At 47.8% G+C, this 19,846-nt stretch overlaps 1 pseudogene across 1 annotated transcript in view; it reads left to right on the forward strand.

The window, feature by feature from the left end:
- LOC146866213 (perilipin-2-like) overlaps window positions 1-19,585 on the forward strand; it is a 72,345-nt pseudogene extending 52,760 nt beyond the window's left edge. The window contains exons 3-7 of the transcript XR_014975692.1: window positions 15,796-15,878; window positions 16,152-16,437; window positions 18,237-18,414; window positions 18,773-18,907; window positions 19,199-19,585. The product of XR_014975692.1 is annotated as a perilipin-2-like (transcript). The remainder of the gene's footprint in view (window positions 1-15,795; window positions 15,879-16,151; window positions 16,438-18,236; window positions 18,415-18,772; window positions 18,908-19,198) is intronic.
- The last annotated feature ends 261 nt before the right edge of the window (window positions 19,586-19,846 follow it).

The following is a 19,846-nucleotide window of genomic DNA, read 5'->3' on the forward strand; positions in this document are numbered from 1 at the left end:
ACATGACATTCCTGACATTCCACACATGACATTCCTGACATTCCATGATATTCCTGATATTCCATTCCATGACATGACAGTCCATTCCATGACATGACATTCCTGACATTCCATGACATGACATTCCTGACATTCATGACATGACATTTATGACATTCTATTCCATGACATGATATTCCTGACATTCCATGACATGACACTCCTGATATTCATGACATTCCATTCCATGACACTCATGACATTCCATTCCATGACATGACATTCCTGATGGCATTCCTGACATTCATGACATGACATTCCTTTCATGACATTCCATTTCATGACATGACATTCCTGACATTCAAATCCTTGATATGACATTCCTGCCATTCCATGACATGACATGACATTCATGACATTCATGACATTCTTGACATTCTTGACATTCCTGATATTCATGACATGACATGACATTCCATGATATTCATGACATCACATTCCATTCCATGAAATCCATGACATTCCATTCCATGAAATTCCATTGCATGACATCCATGACATTCATGACATGACACTCCATTCCATTACATTACATTCGATGACATCCATGACATTCATGACATGACATTCCATGACATCCATGACATGACATTCCATTCCATGATATTCCTGACATTCATGACATGACATTCCTGATATTCATGACATTCATGACATGACATTCTTGATATTCCATGACATGACATTCCTGACATTCCATGACATGGCATTCCTCACATTCCTGAAATTCCATGACATTCCATTCCTGACATTCCATTCCATGACATGACATTCCTGACATTCATGACATGACATTCCTGACATTCCACACATGACATTCCTGACATTCCATGATATTCCTGATATTCCATTCCTGACATTCCATTCCATGACATGACATTCCTGACATGACATTCATGACATGACAGTTATGAAATTCATGACATGCCATTCCGTGACATACATGACATTCTATTCCATGACACGACATTCCTGACATGACATTTCTGACATTCCATGACATGACACTCCTGTTATTCATGACATGACATTCCTGACAATCATGACATTCTATTCCATGACATTCATGACATTCCATTCCATAAAATGACATTCATGACATTCTTGATGACATTCCTGACATGACATTCCATTCCATGACATGACATTCCTGACATTGCATTCCTTGACATGACATTCCTGACATTCCATTCCGTGACATGACATTCCTGACATTCATGACATGACATTCCTGACATTCATGACATCACATTCTATTCCATGAAATCCATGACATGACATTCCATTCCATGACTTTTCATTCCATGACATTCATGACATGACATTCCATGACATTCCATTCCGTGACATCCATGACATTCATGACATGACATTCCATTCCATGACAATCCATTCTATGACATTCCATTCCGTGACATCCATGACATTCATGACATGACATTCCATTCCATGACATTCCATTCAATGAAATCCATGACATTCATGATATGACATTCCATGACATTCCATTGCATTCCATGACATTCATGACATGCCATTCGATGACATTCCTGATATTCCATGACATTCATGATATGACATTCTTGATATTCCATGACATGACATTCCTGATATTCCATGACATGACATTCCTCACGTTCCTGAAATTCCATGACATTGATGACATTCCATTCCTTACCTTCCATTCCATGACATGACATTCCTGACATTCCATTCCTGACATTCCATTCCTGACATGACATTCCTGACATTCATGACATGACATTTTTGACATTCCTGACATTACATGACATTCCTGACATTACATGACATGACACTCCTGATATTCATGACATGACATTCCTGACATTCCATGACATTCATGGCATTCCATTCCATGACATGACATTCCTGATCACGATCCTGACATTCATTATGGCATTCCTAACATTCATGACATGACATTCCATTCATGAGATTCCATGACATGACATTCCTAACATTGCCTTCTAAGACATGACATTCATGACATTCCATTCCTTGACATGGCATTCCTGACATTCCATTCCATGACATGACATTCATGGCATTCTAGATATTAATGACATCACATTCCTGACATTCATGACATGACATTCCTGACAGTCATGACATTCATGACATGACATTCTTGATATTCCATGACATGACATTCCTGACATTCCATGTCATGGCATTCCTCACATTCCTGAAATTCCATGACATTCCATTCCTGACATTCCATTCCATGACATGACATTCCTGACATGACATTCCTGACATTCCACACATGACATTCCTGCCATTCCATGATATTCCTGACAATCCATTCCATGACATGACATTCCTGACATGACATTCATGACATTCCATTCCATGACATTCATGACATTCCATTCCATGCCATGACATTCCTGACATGAAATGACATTTATGACATTCCATGACATGATATTCCTGACAATCATGACATTATATTCCATGACATTCCATTCCATGACATGACATTCATGACATTCCTGATGACATTCCTGACATGACATTCCATTCATGACATTCCATTCCATGACATGACATTCCTGACATTCTTGACATTCATGACATGACATTCCTGACATGATATTCCTGACATTCCATTCCTGACATTCCATTCCTGACATGACATTTGTGACATTCCTGACATTCCATGACATGACACTCCTGATATTCATGACATGACATTCCTGACATTCCATTCCATGACATGACATTCTGGATCACGATCCTAACATTCATTATGACATTCCTAACATTCATGACATGACATTCCATGACATGACATTCCTGACATTGCATTCTAAGACATGACATTCCTGACATTCCATTCCTTGACATGGCATTCCTGACATTCTATTCCATGACATGACATTCATGACATTCTTGACATTCATGACATGACATTCATGACGTGACATTCCATGATATGACATTCCATGACATTCCTGACATGACATTCCATTCCATGACATCCATGACATTCATGACATGACATTCTATTACATTCACGACATGACATTCCATTCCATTCCACGACACTCCATTCCATTCCAGGACACGACACTCCACGACACTCCACTCCACTTCACGACACTCCACTCCACTTCACTTCACTTCTTACCACACCACTTTACTTCACTCTATGCCAGATTTGTACCGAATCGCGATTTGGTAATTGCAAAATGCTATGTAGGTAGGATTCGCAAAATATTTAGTGATTCCTTAATATTACCTAATAGTGATCAGGTAAATACTGAATCGCTATAAGGTAATATGACTCCATTCGTTCCTATGGGCCAAAAGGTCCATAATTGCGGATGGCTTTGCATTTGCTAATTTGCGATTACTTAATTGGTAATGGCAAATTAGTGAATGCAAAGCCAAGGGTGCCCAGGGGCATGAGCCCCCCCGAAGCACCCTCAAAATTCAAATTGTGCACATGTAAAGCGCACACATGCTCTAGGGATTTGCAAACTGCCAAATTTCGCGATTCACACCATTGGCGAATGCAAAATGCTTTAATACATCTGGTCCTTTGCCCCTCCACTCTACAACACTCCACTTTATGACACTCCACTCTATACCCCTCCACTCTATGACACTGCATTTCTCATCCCCCACTGTACAACACTGTACGGCACGCTTCTCCACTCTACGTATCTCACTCTATGCCACTTCATGCCACTTTACTCTATGCCATTCCACCACTCTCCACCCCACCACTCTCCACTTCACTCATTCCACTCTCGACCCCACCACTCTCCACTTAACTCATTCCACTCTCCACCCCACCACTCTCCACTTAACTCATTCCACTCTCCACCCCACCACTCTCCACCCCACTCATTCCACTCTCCACCCCGCTGCTCTAATCCACTCTCCACCCCACCACTCTCCATCCCTCTGCTCTAATCCACTCTCCACCCCACCACTCTCCACCCCTCTGCTCTAATCCACTCTCCACCCCACCACTCTCCACCTCTCTGCTCTAATCCATTCTCCATCCCTCTAGTCCACGCTCCACCCCTCTACTCTAATCCACTCTCCACCCCTCTGCTCTAATCCACTGTCCACCCCTTTTCTCTAATGCACTCTACAACACTCTGCTCTAATCCACTCTCCACCCCTCTGCTCTAATCCCCTCTCCACCCCTCTGCTCTACTCCACTCTACTCTACTCCACTCTGCTCTAATCCACTCTGCTCCACTCTGCTCCAATCCACTCTACAACACTCTGCTCGAATCCACTCTGCTCCACTCTGCTCTAATCCACTCTTCTCTAATCCACTCTACAACACTCTGCTCTAATCCCCTCTCCACCCCTCTGCTCTAATCCCCTCTCCACCCCTCTTCTCTAATCCACTCTACAACACTCTGCTCTAATCCACTCTCCACCCCTCTGCTCTAATCCCCTCTCCACCCCTCTGCTCTAATCCCCTCTACAACACTCTGCTCTAATCCACTCTCCACCACTCTGCTCTAATCCACTCTACAACACTCTGCTCTAATCCGCTCCACTCCTCTCCGCTCTAATCCTCTCCGCTCCACTCTGCTCTAATCCACTCTACAACACTCTGCTCTAATCCTCTCCGCTCCACTCTGCTCTAATCCACTCTGCTCTAATCCACTCTCCACCACTCTGCTCTAATCCACTCTACTCCACTCTGCTCTAATCCACTCTACAACACTCTGCTCTAATCCACTCTGCTCCACTCTGCTCTAATCCACTCTACAACACTCTGCTCTAATCCACTCCGCTCCACTCTGCTCTAATCCTCTCCGCTCTAATCCTCTCCGCTCCACTCTGCTCTAATCCACTCTACAACACTCTGCTCTAATCCTCTCCGCTCCACTCTGCTCTAATCCACTCTGCTCTAATCCACTCTACAACACTCTGCTCTACTCCACTACACAACACTCCACTCCACAACACTCCGCTGTACTCCACTGCACTGCACTCCACTCCACTCTACAACACTCCACTCCTCCACCACTCTTTACTTCACTGTATTCCACTCCACTCTATGACACTCCATGCCACTAGCGTTTAGCCATGCTAAAGAGCAGTCACGCTGATGTAAAAGATGTCTAAAACACATTGGCAAACCCAATAGCTCTTGCATAGGCGAGACCGATTGGCGTTGCCAGTGCTTGTTATGATTGTTCTTCATCCACCCTTGGGAATATCAACAAACTGTTTTAATTTGGTAAGCTATAGGAACCAATTTTAAATTAAGCAGTTCAAATGTTTTAAATGCACTAACATATTATGGCAATATTTGCATATATCTTTTAAGAAGTTCGCTGTAATTATAAGAACATGCCTTTTCTGTTAAAAATAGACATTCCCATTGCTTCAGTTCACTGCTTGTGAGAATGTTACCCTTATTGCAATACAATGCAAATGACTCATTCATCTAGCCATCATCTAAAAGAACATATTCATGGTGCAAATTAATATTTAAACAAAGGCAAAGTAATATACAGATCCTGAATTTCTGATATAAGCATTAAAATGCAACAATAGGCATTGATGCCTTAAGACTACTTGCCAAAAACGATCTATTCATTTTAAATTGTATTGCATATTATTGCACCATCATTGTTTACTTGCAGATAGGTATCAAATGGCATTAGTGACCCAAATTGCTTTCAGCAATCTATAGAAGGCCACTAATAATTTATAGACCCAAAAAGTTTAAAATCAATAGAGAAAAGGGTAATTTGAATGGAAAATATTTGGAAAAACACAGGGTTATACAGCTTTTACTTTGGTATGTCTGTCGTTTCTGCTGCTAGTTTCTTTTTCCGGTGAGGAAAGTGTGTTTAAATGCAAAGTGTGTTTAAGACTGCAGTACCGCCTCCTATCCACAGGGGCAGAGCTGAGCAAAAATATAAACACACTTCATGAAGCACAGGTCCCCACAAAGCAATTATTTAAAAAGTTGCAAAAATCGACACAGATGTTCCTGGAGTCATTTTTTTATCATTTCATTCCAGGACACGACACTCCACGACACTCCACTCCACGACACTCCACTCCACGACACTCTAAGACACTCTAAGACACTCCAAGACACTCCACTTCACTTCACTTCTTACCACACCACTTTACTTCACTCTATGCCAGATTTTTTTTTTTTTAAAGAAATTTTATTGTTTTCACAACAAATACAACCAAAGGACATGAAATCAGATCGTATATACAGTTCAGTAGACAAATCACCACACATAGCCACCATTTCTACAAGTAGACCTAGATCGGACGTCTTGAAACCTTCAGTATCGCCCACCCTCCCCTCCTCCCCCTCAGCTTCCCTAGCCCTCTGAGTCAGAAGATTCCTCATCAGAAAGAGGTGGCGGATCACATATGTTACCCCTATACTTGTTCCATGCTCCCCACACTCTGACCCACTTTCGAGGACAACCCCGCCTGATAAATACGGAACGCTCAGCAAACATAGCCCCATCAATCTCTTTCTTCCACATTGATAGCAACGGTGTCTCCATCGCTCCCCATTTTTGGGCTATGTTCCGTTTAGCCATCATGTTCCCCAGCGTCACCCAGCCCTGCGCCTGGCGATTAAGATCCGTGGGCTCCCACACATTCAACAGACAGCGTCTGGGTTCCGGCAACAGTGACACCCCGCACACCTGCGACATCGTACGCAACACTCGCCTCCAGAAGAGTTGGAGAACCGGACAGTCCCAGATCAGGTGATAGAAGGTTCCCTCCTCCCCGCAACCCCGCAGGCAGAAGGGATGTGGCGCTCTGCCCAGTTTATGTAACAGGCTTCTGGTGAAATATGAACGATGTAAAATACGAAGTTGCACAAGACGCAGCCTTGAGGGTATACCCGCCTCGCGTGGTGAAGCCAGCGCCTCCCGCCAATCTGGGTCATCAAAATCGCCGACCTCGTCGGCCCATTTCTCCCGCAAGAGCCCCATAGGGTCCAGCAAATTGTTGATCAGTTTACGGTACGTGAAGGACGTGGCCCTCTTAGGCATGTATTCGGTCAACAACCTGTCTTCCAGTGGGGATGCCTCTGGAACCTGCGCACCTGGGGTTAACTGTGCCGTCAGGGCATGTTTCATCTGTAGGTATCGGAACCATTCTGAAGGAGCCAGCTCATATTGTTGTTGTAAGCGAGCGAATTGAACAACCTCCCCTTTGTGCCACACGTCGCCTATCACCGAGATCCCGATAGCGTCCCAAGCGTCAAAGCCCTTGCTGTCCCTGAGGCGTCCCAGTCGCTTCGTGTCCCAGAGAGGCGTAAGCTGCGTCAGGACTCCGCGCCAACCCAGCCTGGCCTGTGCCGCATGCCAGATAGACACAGTCTGTCGCAGAGGGCCAATCAGCTGTGGGGTCAACCGGGCATCGTATAATGGGGTTAGCAGACCCCTTTCACCCAGTATATCCCTATCTGCCTTGAACGCGGGATCTGACTGAGGCGCATGGAGCCACTGGTTGATCACCTTAAGCTGCGCCGCCCAATAATATAGCTGGATATCTGGGAGCGCAATTCCCCCATCGTACCACCCACAGACTAGTTTTGCTTGTGCAATGCGCGCTGGTTTGTTGCCCCAGAGTAAGTTAGAGACCTGCGCTGCTACCGCACGGAAGTAGGCCGGCGGCACCGGGTATGGAGTATTTTCCAACACATAGAGAAACCTCGGCAGGGCCATCATTTTAAAGAGCGCCGCTCTCCCCACCAGGGTCAGGGGCAACGTTCCCCAGTGCCGCACATCCTGCTTGAGGCGGTCCAATTGAGGGCTTAAGTTGTGCCTGAAAAATTCCATCTGATCCAATGCAACGTGCACCCCCAGGTATTTGAATGACCCCTCCGCCACTTGTATCTGACAGCCCTCTGACAGTCGGGGGGGGGCCCCTCAGCACCATGAGGACCGACTTCGACCAGTTGATCGTATAGCCGGATGCCCGGCTGAACACCTCGCAAATATTAAGCAATGTGAGGATGGATCGCCTTGGAGAAGATAAGTAAAGCAGTATGTCATCCGCGTATAGGGAGACGCGGTCTTCCCAATTCGCCGACCAGCGAAGGCCCCTCATCATAGGCTCCCACCGTATCCATGTCGCGAGAGGCTCGAGCACTAGGGCGAAAAGCAGCGGCGAGAGCGGGCAGCCCTGACGCGTACCCAGCCCCAGGGGGAAATCCTCCGACATATGCCCGTTGGCCGCGACATGGGCCAGCGGCTTGGTGTATAGGAGTCGGATCCAGGCACAGAATTTCGGCCCAAACCCCAGATGAGACAATACTGCGAAGAGAAAGGGCCACTCCACCATATCGAATGCCATGCGGGCATCAAGGGAGAGAATGACAGCGGGTTCCTGCAGTCGGTCCACTCGGGCCAGCACGCTATGTAAGCGCCTCAGATTGTGGGAGGTACTCCTCCCGGGCATAAAGCCCGACTGGTCCGGGTGCACTATGTCAGTCAAATGAGGCGTGAGGCGGAGGGCCAACAGTTTCGCAAGGATCTTGGCCTCTGCATTAAGCAGTGAGATGGGGCGATAGGAGGCACATTGGTCCGCCGGCTTACCCGGCTTCGGTAGTACCACGATAGTGGCCGTTCGCTGGTCCGCGGGGAGCTCCCCCACCTCCAGCCCGTGTTTGTACATATTCAACAAGTGTGGGGCCAGCATCTCGGGCAGCCGTTGATACAGCTCAATCGGGATGCCGTTAGGACCCAGTGCCTTACCGGGTTGTAATGCAGCAATAGCCACCTGTAGCTCCTCGACCGTAAGTTCGGCCTCCAGGGACTCTCTAGCTTCAGGGGAGAGCTTGGGCATCTGCAGGTCTCTGATATATGTCAGCGCCACCTCCACCGACATGGAGGAGTTGGAGGAGTATACATCACGAAAATGCCCCGCCAGGTTGCGCACTATTTCTCGTGGGTCTGACGTTTTCGACCCCTCGGCCGTGGCCAGCTGCGCGATCCATCGGGCTCCGCTGTCGCGCTTGTCCAACCACGCCAGTAGCCTGCCGGTTTTATCGCCTACATCGTAGACCGTGTGCCGTGAGGCCTCAAGTCGTTGTTTGACACGGTCTGCCAGGTGCTCCCTGTGCTTCACCTGAGCCACTCGCAGGTCATGGGAGGTTTCACAGGAGGGGGTTTCGGCCTGACGAGCCTCCGCAGCCCGGAGCTCAAGCTCCAGCGACTGCAACTCAGACGTCTGCATGCGCTTATAACCTGTGATGGCAGCCATTGCCTGGCCCCGCAGCACCGTTTTGTACGCCTCCCAAAGAATTGTGGGGGAGTCGACCGAAGCGGCGTTTTCGTGAAAGAAGAGTTTTGACGCCTGTGTGATGGATTTACTAATCTTCGGGAGACGCAGGTAGCTTGGGCGTATCGGGTAAATGCGGCGGCGCATCAGGTGGGAACTATTGTAATGCAGGAGGATCGGGGAATGATCAGAGATGCCCCTGGGTCTAATGTCAATACTCTCAACGTTGTGAAGGCATCCGGGGGAGCCCAGAAAGTGATCAATACGGGTTAGACTGTTGTGCACCCCGGAGTGGAACGTATAGGAGCGCGTCTCCGGGTGATACCAGCGCCAAAGATCTGTGAACCCTAGCGCCGCCGCGAAGCTTGCAAGTCGCGTTGCGCCGCTGCCCTGCGCCCGAGGCGGGGACCGGTCAATGTGATCATTCATCACTGCATTAAAGTCACCCCCAAGTAACACCTCCCCCTCCGGTAGGGTGAGGAGAAATTCACTAAGCGCCGGGAGCGCCGCGGCATGCAACCCAGGAGGGATATAGACCGACACTACGTTATAGAGATGTCCTTCCCATTGTACATGAGCCGCGGCGAAGCGCCCGGCTCCGTCCGTTTGTACATCAAGCACGATTAAGCGGGACTGTTTGCGCAGCAAGATGCCAACCCCCCAGGATCCAGAAGTAAACTCAGAGTGGACCACCATCTTATATCCCCATCTGTCCAGCGCTTTAGTAGCAGTGCCGGTGAGATGGGTCTCCTGAAGCAAGACCAGCGCCGGGGCACACCGTTTAATACTATGCAGGACCAGGCCTCGTTTGATTTTATCTCCTAAACCCCGTACATTCCAGGTCAGTAAAGAGAGGGGTTGTACCGGGGTCAAATCAGTGTCAGGGGCTACTGAAGTAAACAAGTCCGACTTCACGGCGGGTGGGAGAGGAGATAAAGCAGTAGTCGGATAGAGCATAGTGTGACCCTGGTCGTGTGCAGAACATGTGCGTGGTGCAAGTCTGAAGGCCGTGTCCTACATAACCAAAACAAAGAAACAAAACCAAAGAACGTACCCCATCCCCCCACCCCCCTCCCTGCCTCCCTGCCACACGGACTCAGAACTGCCCGCCACCCCAACTCAGCAGAGTGCTCAATCCCTTGAACCCCAAACAGTACTTGCGCTTTTTAGGGAGCGTGGAGTCCGAGGGGGACCAGGACATCCCCTGTCCCCAAGTCCCATCGTTCATGTCCCAAAACAGCCAGTATGCGGACACTACATCAGCAGCGGTCCCCAGAGGGCAGTCCTAAACTATATTTCGGGAAGGATGCGAGCCACCGCGTCAACCCGTGGGTTCCTCCTCAACCTCTTCAAGGCGCTGTTCATGTCCAGTAGGATCGTCCTCACTCCCGGGACGCCTTGTCCCCCGGCTCGAGCGTCTTGCGCCACCAGCCCGGCGCCACCCCTCCAACCAGTCATGAGCCTCCTCCGGTGTGTCGAAGAAGAAAGTCTTGCCCTCCGCCGCCACCCGTAGACGCGCCGGGAAGAGCATTGCATATGGAAGTTCTCGGGCCCTTAGTTTCTTCTTGACCTCCACAAAGCTCCGCCGCTGCGCCGCCACCGCAGCCGTATAGTCAGGGAAGAAGGACACCGTGGAGTTCTGAAGCCGGATCGGCGGCGCCACCCGCGCCGCCTGCAGAATGGCATCCCTGTCTCGGAAATTAAACAGGCGGGCCAGGACAGGCCTCGGAGGCGCCCCCACCTTCGGACGCCCTCCCGGTACCCTATGTGCTCGCTCCACCGAGAAGAATGCTGAGAGGCCCCGGGGTTGCAACTTGGATTTAATCAGTTCTTCAACATAGAGGTCCATGGCCGGGTGCCCCTCACTTTCGGGAATCCCAATAATGCGCACGTTATTGCGGCGAGAGCGCCCTTCTTGGTCATCCAGCCGGGCCGCCATGCGTTTGTTCTCCGACTCCAACTGCGACACTCTCTGTAAAAGGCCTTTTGAGTCCTTCGCCAGAGTCTCCGTTGCCTGCTCCACCTCCGCTACCCTGGCGGACATCTTCTGGAAGTCTGCGCGGAGCAGGGATACGTCCGTAGAAATCGACCCCACCGTAGATTGTACCTGTGTTAAGGCCGTCATAATGTCCTCCAGTGTCACCTTCGGCGTGTCGGCGGTCGCCGCCATCCTCCCTGCGGGGCCGCCGCGGTCTGACACCTCGGAGTCCTTGGTGTAGGCGAACTTATCAAGCTTGCCTTGGTGGTGCCCCTTGGTTCCCTTCCCGCTCATGGCGCTAATGATGCCTCCCAAATGGCACTCCCGCAGATCAACGGGGAATCGATGCACCAGGGCCCTCTAGGCCGAGCCCGAACCCTCCAGGCAGCCTGGGGAACGGTCCCCGTCTCAGGTCGTCCCCGAGGGGGGCCGGCACGGATCAGCAGGGGCGGCCGCACGTCTCAGCGGGGCCCGGCACAGGTCCGGATCGCAGTCTCCGGTGCAGCGCAGGCCCGGGGGAGCCCCATCGGTGTCAGGCAGCAGCTCTCAGAAGCGCGGGTCAGGCCTACCGGATAGACATCGGAGCTCGCGCCGCAGCCCTGGTGCCCCTTGCAGGTTCCTCGTTGCGGGCCGATGGGGGTCGTCCGGCACCCGCCACACTCCTGCCCCGGCCTCCTCAGGCTGCGCCGTCGTCAGTGTTCGCCGTGGGCGCCCAACCTCCGTTACCGCCTCAGGGCAGACCGGTCCGGGCACGCCTCGCCCGGGGTCACCCCGTCACTCGAGGTCCCGGTCGCACTCGCCGAGGCAGGCCGCAGAGTTCCGGGTCCCGCCGATTTCGTCACAGGCGTCCGAGGGACCCAGGAGCTGGATCGGGGTGCGACGCTGTGTGTCCGCTGCACGTTTCTGGACCTTAGGGATCGGATCGCTGCTCGGATGAGTTACGGATGAAAGGGGAGTCGATCTCTTCCCTGGAGCCCAACTAGGCTGCGGCCATCTTGCTTGGCTGCAAGCCACGCCCCCCCTCTATGCCAGATTTGTACCGAATCGCGATTTGGTAATTGCAAAATGCTATGTAGGTAGGATTCGCAAAATATTTAGTGATTCCTTAATATTACCTAATAGTGATCAGGTAAATACTGAATCGCTATTAGGTAATATGACTCCATTCGTTCCTATGGGCCAAAAGGTCCATAATTGCGGATGGCTTTGCATTTTCTAATTTGCGATTACTTAATTGGTAATGGCAAATTAGTGAATGCAAAGCCAAGGGTGCCCAGGGGCATGAGCCTCCCCGAAGCACCCTCAAAATTCAAATTGTGCACATGTAAAGCGCACACATGCTCTAGGGATTTGCAAACTGCCAAATTTCGCGATTCACACCATTGGCGAATGCAAAATGCTTTAATACATCTGGTGCTATGCCCCTCTACTCTACAACACTCCACTCTATACCCCTCCACTCTATGACACTGCATTTCTCATCCCCCACTGTACAACACTGTACGGCACGCTTCTCCACTCTACGTATCTCACTCTATGCCACTTCATGCCACTTTACTCTATGCCATTCCACCACTCTCCACCCCACCACTCTCCACTTCACTCATTCCACTCTCGACCCCACCACTCTCCACTTAACTCATTCCACTCTCCACCCCACCACTCTCCACCCCACTCATTCCACACCCCACTCATTCCACTCTCCACCCCACCACTCTCCACCCCACTCATTCCACTCTCCACCCCGCTGCTCTAATCCACTCTCCACCCCACCACTCTCCATCCCTCTGCTCTAATCCACTCTCCACCCCACCACTCTCCACCCCTCTGCTCTAATCCATTCTCCATCCCTCTAGTCCACGCTCCATCCCTCTACTCTAATCCACTCTCCACCCCTCTGCTCTAATCCACTCTCCACCCCTTTTCTCTAATGCACTCTACAACACTCTGCTCTAATCCACTCTCCACCCCTCTGCTCTAATCCCCTCTCCACCCCTCTGCTCTAATCCACTCTACTCCACTCTGCTCTAATCCACTCTGCTCCACTCTGCTCCAATCCACTCTACAACACTCTGCTCGAATCCACTCTGCTCCACTCTGCTCTAATCCACTCTGCTCTAATCCACTCTACAACACTCTGCTCTAATCCCCTCTCCATCCCTCTGCTCTAATCCCCTCTTCACCCCTCTGCTCTAATCCCCTCTCCACCCCTCTTCTCTAATCCACTCTACAACACTCTGCTCTAATCCACTCTCCACCCATCTGCTGTAATCCCCTCTCCACCCCTCTACTCTAATCCCCTCTCCACCCCTCTGCTCTAATCCACTCTCCACCACTCTGCTCTAATTCACTCTACTCCACTATGCTCTAATACACTCTGCTTCACTCTGGTCTAATCCACTCTACAACACTCTGCTCTAATCCACTCCGCTCCACTCTGCACTAATCCACTCTGCTCTAATCCACTCTTCAACACTCTGCTCTAATCCACTCTCCACCCCTCTGCTCTAATCCCCTCTCCACCCCTCTGCTCTAATCCCCTCTACAACACTCTGCTCTAATCCACTCTCCACCACTCTGCTCTAATCCACTCTACTCCACTCTGCTCTAATCCACTCTACAACACTCTGCTCTAATCCACTCTGCTCCACTCTGCTCTAATCCACTCTGCTCCACTCTGCTCTAATCCACTCTGCTCCAATCCACTCTACAACACTCTGCTCTAATCCACTCCGCTCCACTCTGCTCTAATCCTCTCCGCTCTAATCCTCTCCGCTCCACTCTGCTCTAATCCACTCTACAACACTCTGCTCTAATCCTCTACGCTCCACTCTGCTCTAATCCACTCTGCTCTAATCCACTCTACAACACTCTGCTCTACTCCACTACACAACACTCCACTCCACAACACTCCACTGTACTCCACTGCACTGCACTCCACTCCACTCCACTGCACTCCACTCCACTCTACAACACTCCACTCCTCCACCACTCTTTACTTCACTGTATTCCACTCCACTCTATGACACTCCACGCCACTAGCGTTTAGCCATGCTAAAGAGCAGTCACGCTGATGTACAAGATGTCTAAAACACATTGGCAAACCCAATAGCTCTTGCATAGGCGAGACCGATTGGCGTTGCCAGTGCTTGTTATGATTGTTCTTCATCCACCCTTGGGAATATCAACAAACTGTTTTAATTTGGTAAGCTATAGGAACCAATTTTAAATTAAGCAGTTCAAATGTTTTAAATGCACTAACATATTATGGCAATATTTGCATATATCTTTTAAGAAGTTCACTGTAATTATAAGAACATGCCTTTTCTGTTAAAAATAAACATTCCCATTGCTTCAGTTCACTGCTTGTGAGAATGTTACCCTTATTGCAATACAATGCAAATAACTCATTCATCTAGCCATCATCTAAAAGAACATATTCATGGTGCAAATTAATATTTAAACAAAGGCAAAGTAATATACAGATCCTGAATTTCTGATATAAGCATTAAAATGCAACAATAGGCATTGATGCCTTAAGACTACTTGCCAAAAACGATCTATTCATTTTAAATTGTATTGCATATTATTGCACCATCATTGTTTACTTGCAGATAGGTATCAAATGGCATTAGTGACCCAAATTGCTTTCAGCAATCTATAGAAGGCCACTAATAATTTATAGACCCAAAAAGTTTAAAATCAATAGAGAAAAGGGTAATTTGAATGGAAAATATTTGGAAAAACACAGGGTTATACAGCTTTTACTTTGGTATGTCTGTCGTTTCTGCTGCTAGTTTCTTTTTCCGGTGAGGAAAGTGTGTTTAAATGCAAAGTGTGTTTAAGACTGCAGTACCGCCTCCTATCCACAGGGGCAGAGCTGAGCAAAAATATAAACACACTTCATGAAGCACAGGTCCCCACAAAGCAATTATTTAAAAAGTTGCAAAAATCGACACAGATGTTCCTGGAGTCATTTTTTTATCATTTAGAAGACATTGCCTTGTGGGGACCTGGGTCCCCACAGTGCAATCAAGTCCCCACAGTGTGAGTGTGTTATCACACCCAAATCCCCACAAGGATAGTAACTCTCTCTCTCTCTCTTTTCCCCGTGATCCAGCCATATTGGGACAAGTGGCACATGAATTGCAAAACATCCTGGGGTTTGAGATCCCACTTGAGCCAAAATGTCCTTTTGGGTGTACCAAATGCAATGCACTGCATCTCCCTCTGTTTACACCTGTTTGGTATTTGTTTCTATACTGTTGTGTATATGCAAAGAAAAGTAAATCTATCTCCCCCCCCCAAATATGGAGTAATTGATCTCACCACCATGAGTTCAATTCAGAGGAACAACTGTCTACCTATACATGAAATTACACTTGCATCGCACCCTCTCTCTTGAGTAGAGGCTGGCTGCTGCATGTAAACAAGTGCTCTTTGAAAACCGATAAAAACTGAATGGTTTAAACTGTATGAAACTTAATTTTCAATCTTTTCAGTTGCAGTTGCGAACGACTATGCATGTATGGGTCTTGATAAGATAGAAGAGAAGCTACTAATATTGTATCAGCAGCCAGACAAGGTAATAGTTTCAACAATACAGATGTATGTTGGTAGTATTTATATATGGTTAGCAATACTGACTGTGCATGCCCTTTATCTGGGTCTGTAGTTGAGAATTCCTGTAATTTGCTGATGCTAATGCTAAACTTCCATGCTGTGCAGCATATTTCAATCCTTATTGTACGTACTTTTGTAATTGAGAGAACTTGCCTATTCAGGCAATTTTTTTTAATGCTTAAGCTATACATTGAATGAAATGTATAGAGATTTATGCTCTTGTACTTTTCAATAGATTGTGTCCAAAGCCTCCAATATGGTTGTTGGTGCCAAAGAAGCCTTATCCATTACAGTAACGGGTGCCAAAGATACTGTGGCTCATACAATCACTGGTGTGGTCGACAAGACCAAAGAAGCTGTTCATGAGAGCGTGGAAATGACAAAGTCTGTTGTAAGTAGCAGTATTAACACCGTGCTAGGCAGCCATGTGGTGCAAATTGTGAATAATGGTGTGGACAAAGCACTCACCAAATCGGAGACACTAATAGACCAGTATCTCCCACTGACGAAGGAAGAGTTGGGTGAGTACATCTGCGGATTTGTTTAATTAGTCCCCCGTAAGTCTGTCTATACTTGAAGTTTGTTTATTGCTGGTATCTGGAAAACATCTTGTGTTCCATCCTGTTTGTGGTGGTGAAGGGACTCTAAGGGTCTACTGTGCCAGGAAAGGTATGTCTATGGGACCTTAGTGCTGGCTGATGCTCACTTTGCCATCACATGTTTATCTCTTAGCTCTCAGGGGGCCCTTGCTTAGTCCTTCAGTTGCCGCAGTTAGTCGGGGTGAAAAGTGAATTTTGATCCACAGCCAACTCCTGACTAAAACCTTCAGTTGGCACACAGAAAATACACTGTTCTCCCCACTGTGCTTAGTTCAGGGCTCCTCTTCCTAGACTTCAACTTTATTTCCCACAAAGTCAACATCCCATTCCTGCACTGGCCTGAACAAATTCTGGCAACTGGCACCTCACCCCCCCCCCCCCCCCCCCCAGTTTTCAGACCAGATTCTCTACTGGCTGTCAAAGCGTAGATCATTCAAGCTTGTCCTCAGATCCTCTAGTTTGTCTTCAGAAACTTTTCTGCCCATAAAAAGCCACAAAGCACCTCAAAGCCCTTGAATTTAAATAGTCTTGACCCCTATAGACAACCTCCCCTAGCCCCTTCCTGTGCAGCACAATCCATGGATTCCCACCAGTCTACCTTCATTTACCCCAATCCAGTAAAATTCCCGCTGATCTGCATAGTGTGCGGCAAGGAGTTTCCTTAATCTGAAGCTCCTAGGGTGCCACCCAGCAGCATAACCAGCTTGTCGGCTTCCTCTGCAAAATGGAGGCTTTGGAATGAGTAACCCCCCACCCATCCACTCTTCCCCCTCCCATCCACTCTTCCCCCTCCAGGTCTACATTACACCATTGGGCGCACTATTGCTTTGAAAAAGTAGGACTTTAAGCCCAGATCTTGTGTGGTGGGATTTTGTTCAGATGTAAATAACATATTACCAGCTGCATTGTGCTTACAAGGTACCTGTTAAAGTGTGCATTGTTTAATTTGTTTCTTACATGCCTCTTTGGAGTCTTACAGTTTAGGACCAAGTTAGTGTCTTCTGCGCTACATATAAACCTATATTTTCCAGGTTCCTACCCTAGTAGGACAGGGTGGTAGTTTTATTTGGTTACTGCAGAGACCCCTGTGTAACTTGTGCAACTTTCTGAGAGGGGGTGGGTGGAGGGAGGTGCGCTGCAACAAAGATCTCCTATGACTGATTTTGTATACGTTTGAGGCTTTTCATAGCTGACAGACTTGCATTCTCAGGACACTTGTAAAATACTTAAGAATTCGGTAGTGGTACTATGCAATGCACCAAACAGTTTGTTTTGCTGTTTAAATGGTCTTCGTTTGGTTTGTTTACTTTCATACACATATGAAATTGAATACAAAAGCTTTTTGTACCTTATCTCTTACCAATGCAGGATAATACATTTGTCTTGCTCACTTGGCATCAAACATTCATGTCTAAATGTGTCCGCTTAATTCCCCAACAGGCAAACTACCCTTCTAACACTTGACATAACTTGGTCAAGCTAAAGTTAGTCGGTGTTCTATAAGGGGCTAGGGAGGTCATGCTTTTCGTCCCCTAATCGTACTGCACTTGCTTTACACACAGGAGCTGGGTAAATGGCTCCCATCCCACTTGTAATGGTTACTCTGATTGCGGGACATTATTCTCTTCTCTTCCGTTAATGCATAAGTATGGTTTAAAGTGTATTGAGTTGGCAGGTTATGGTCCTAACTTAAGTACCTTATAGTTTGCTTTTGTTTGCAGCTGCAGAAGCTGCATGTGTGCAAGGCTTTGAAGATGGGGCTCAGAAGCCAAACTACTATATTCGAATAGGATCCTTGTCAAGCAAAGTTCGGAAGCGTGCCTACCAGCAAGCCATAGCCCGGTTGAGTGATGCAAAATCCAGGAAGCCATTTCTCACCTCCACCGTACAGTTGCCCTGGTAAGAGAAGCATTGCCACTGCGCTTATCCCTCTAGATGTTTAGTTGTGTCTAGTGTTGAGCTGAAAGTCCGTACCCTCTGGTTATAACTCTTTAATACCACGTCTGTTCCACCTCATTGGGGTTGGAAATGTGCTTTATATATTTGCAGCATTCAATGCCTCTGATTTCCTCTTAATTTGACCTGTTAGACAAATAGCGTTCTAAAATGGACACAAAACTGGACTTGCAATGTGGGATTTCTTATTGGTACTGCAGTGGTTAACTATCCACATTGACTGCACTCTGGTTACTTTCCTACTGTTTATCTGTTAACTACTGGACTGTAACACAAGGCATCAATGCACTTTCTTCTTTAGATGGAATATGCACGGAAAAACATGGATAGTGCCAACCAGAAGCTGCATGATGCCCAAGAAAAGCTTTATCAGTCTTGGTTGGATTGGAGCAAAAGCACGGGCCAAAACTATGGCGAGGAGTGTAACGGCACAGAGGTAAATCTGCACTTGTCTGATCTACAGATGTTTCCAGATTACTGCCTTGATGTTTAAGAATTTGTTGTGCGGGAATGTAGTGCTATTTATACTTTCGATTTGTGGATGGTTGCTGCAGCCGTGTGCATTGAACTGAAGTTCTGCAAAACCCTGCAAGACTTCAGCTTCATTACTTAGGAAGCTGCTGTGACTGGATTCCTGTGCTTAAACTGATGCTAGTATATGCAGTTTGTAAGCCTAATACATGTAGCTTTGTTAAAGTACTTAATTTGATTTTTTCTTTTTTCCCAGGATGTTGAGTCTCGTACCCTGGCGATTGCCCGCAGCCTTACAAAACATCTTCAGACCACCTGCATCACTTTAGTGTCCAGTATACATGGCCTGCCCCACAACATCCAGGAACAGGCTCACCACATGAGCACAATGGCTGACGATTTGTACAAGAACTTCCACTTGGCCTCCTCTGTCAGAGAAATCTCTGACAACGTTGTTGCGACCACTAAAGGACAATTGGACAAAATGAAGGGTTCCCTGAATAATATGGTGGACTATGTTGTGAACAACACACCACTCAACTGGCTGGTGGGTCCCTTTTATCCCCAGTTGGATGGCATTCATCATACTGAGGAAAAGAACGTAGCGGAGGAGACTAGCAGCCAGCATGCATGCCAAATTTAGTAGCATGTGCACTGCAGCACTCACATCTGTATACTAATTATGCCAAGTTATCTGCTACCTCTGGGGCATGGCTGCATCTCATCGTGATGGATGAGTTGGACATGCAAGGTTAAATGCATGAAAGCTTGCGGAGCGCACGTGTATGACCATAATTGTATTTACCTTTAAGGTAATGCACTCAAGTTTGCCAGTTACTGGTCTTTATTGAGCAGTCTTTTTTTTATTTTATTTTTATCGCACATGCATTTCTGGTGAACATGA

Source organism: Triturus cristatus, chromosome 2_1, assembly GCF_964204655.1.
Source record: "Triturus cristatus chromosome 2_1, aTriCri1.1, whole genome shotgun sequence".
In the NCBI taxonomy this organism is placed as follows: Eukaryota; Metazoa; Chordata; class Amphibia; order Caudata; family Salamandridae; genus Triturus; species Triturus cristatus.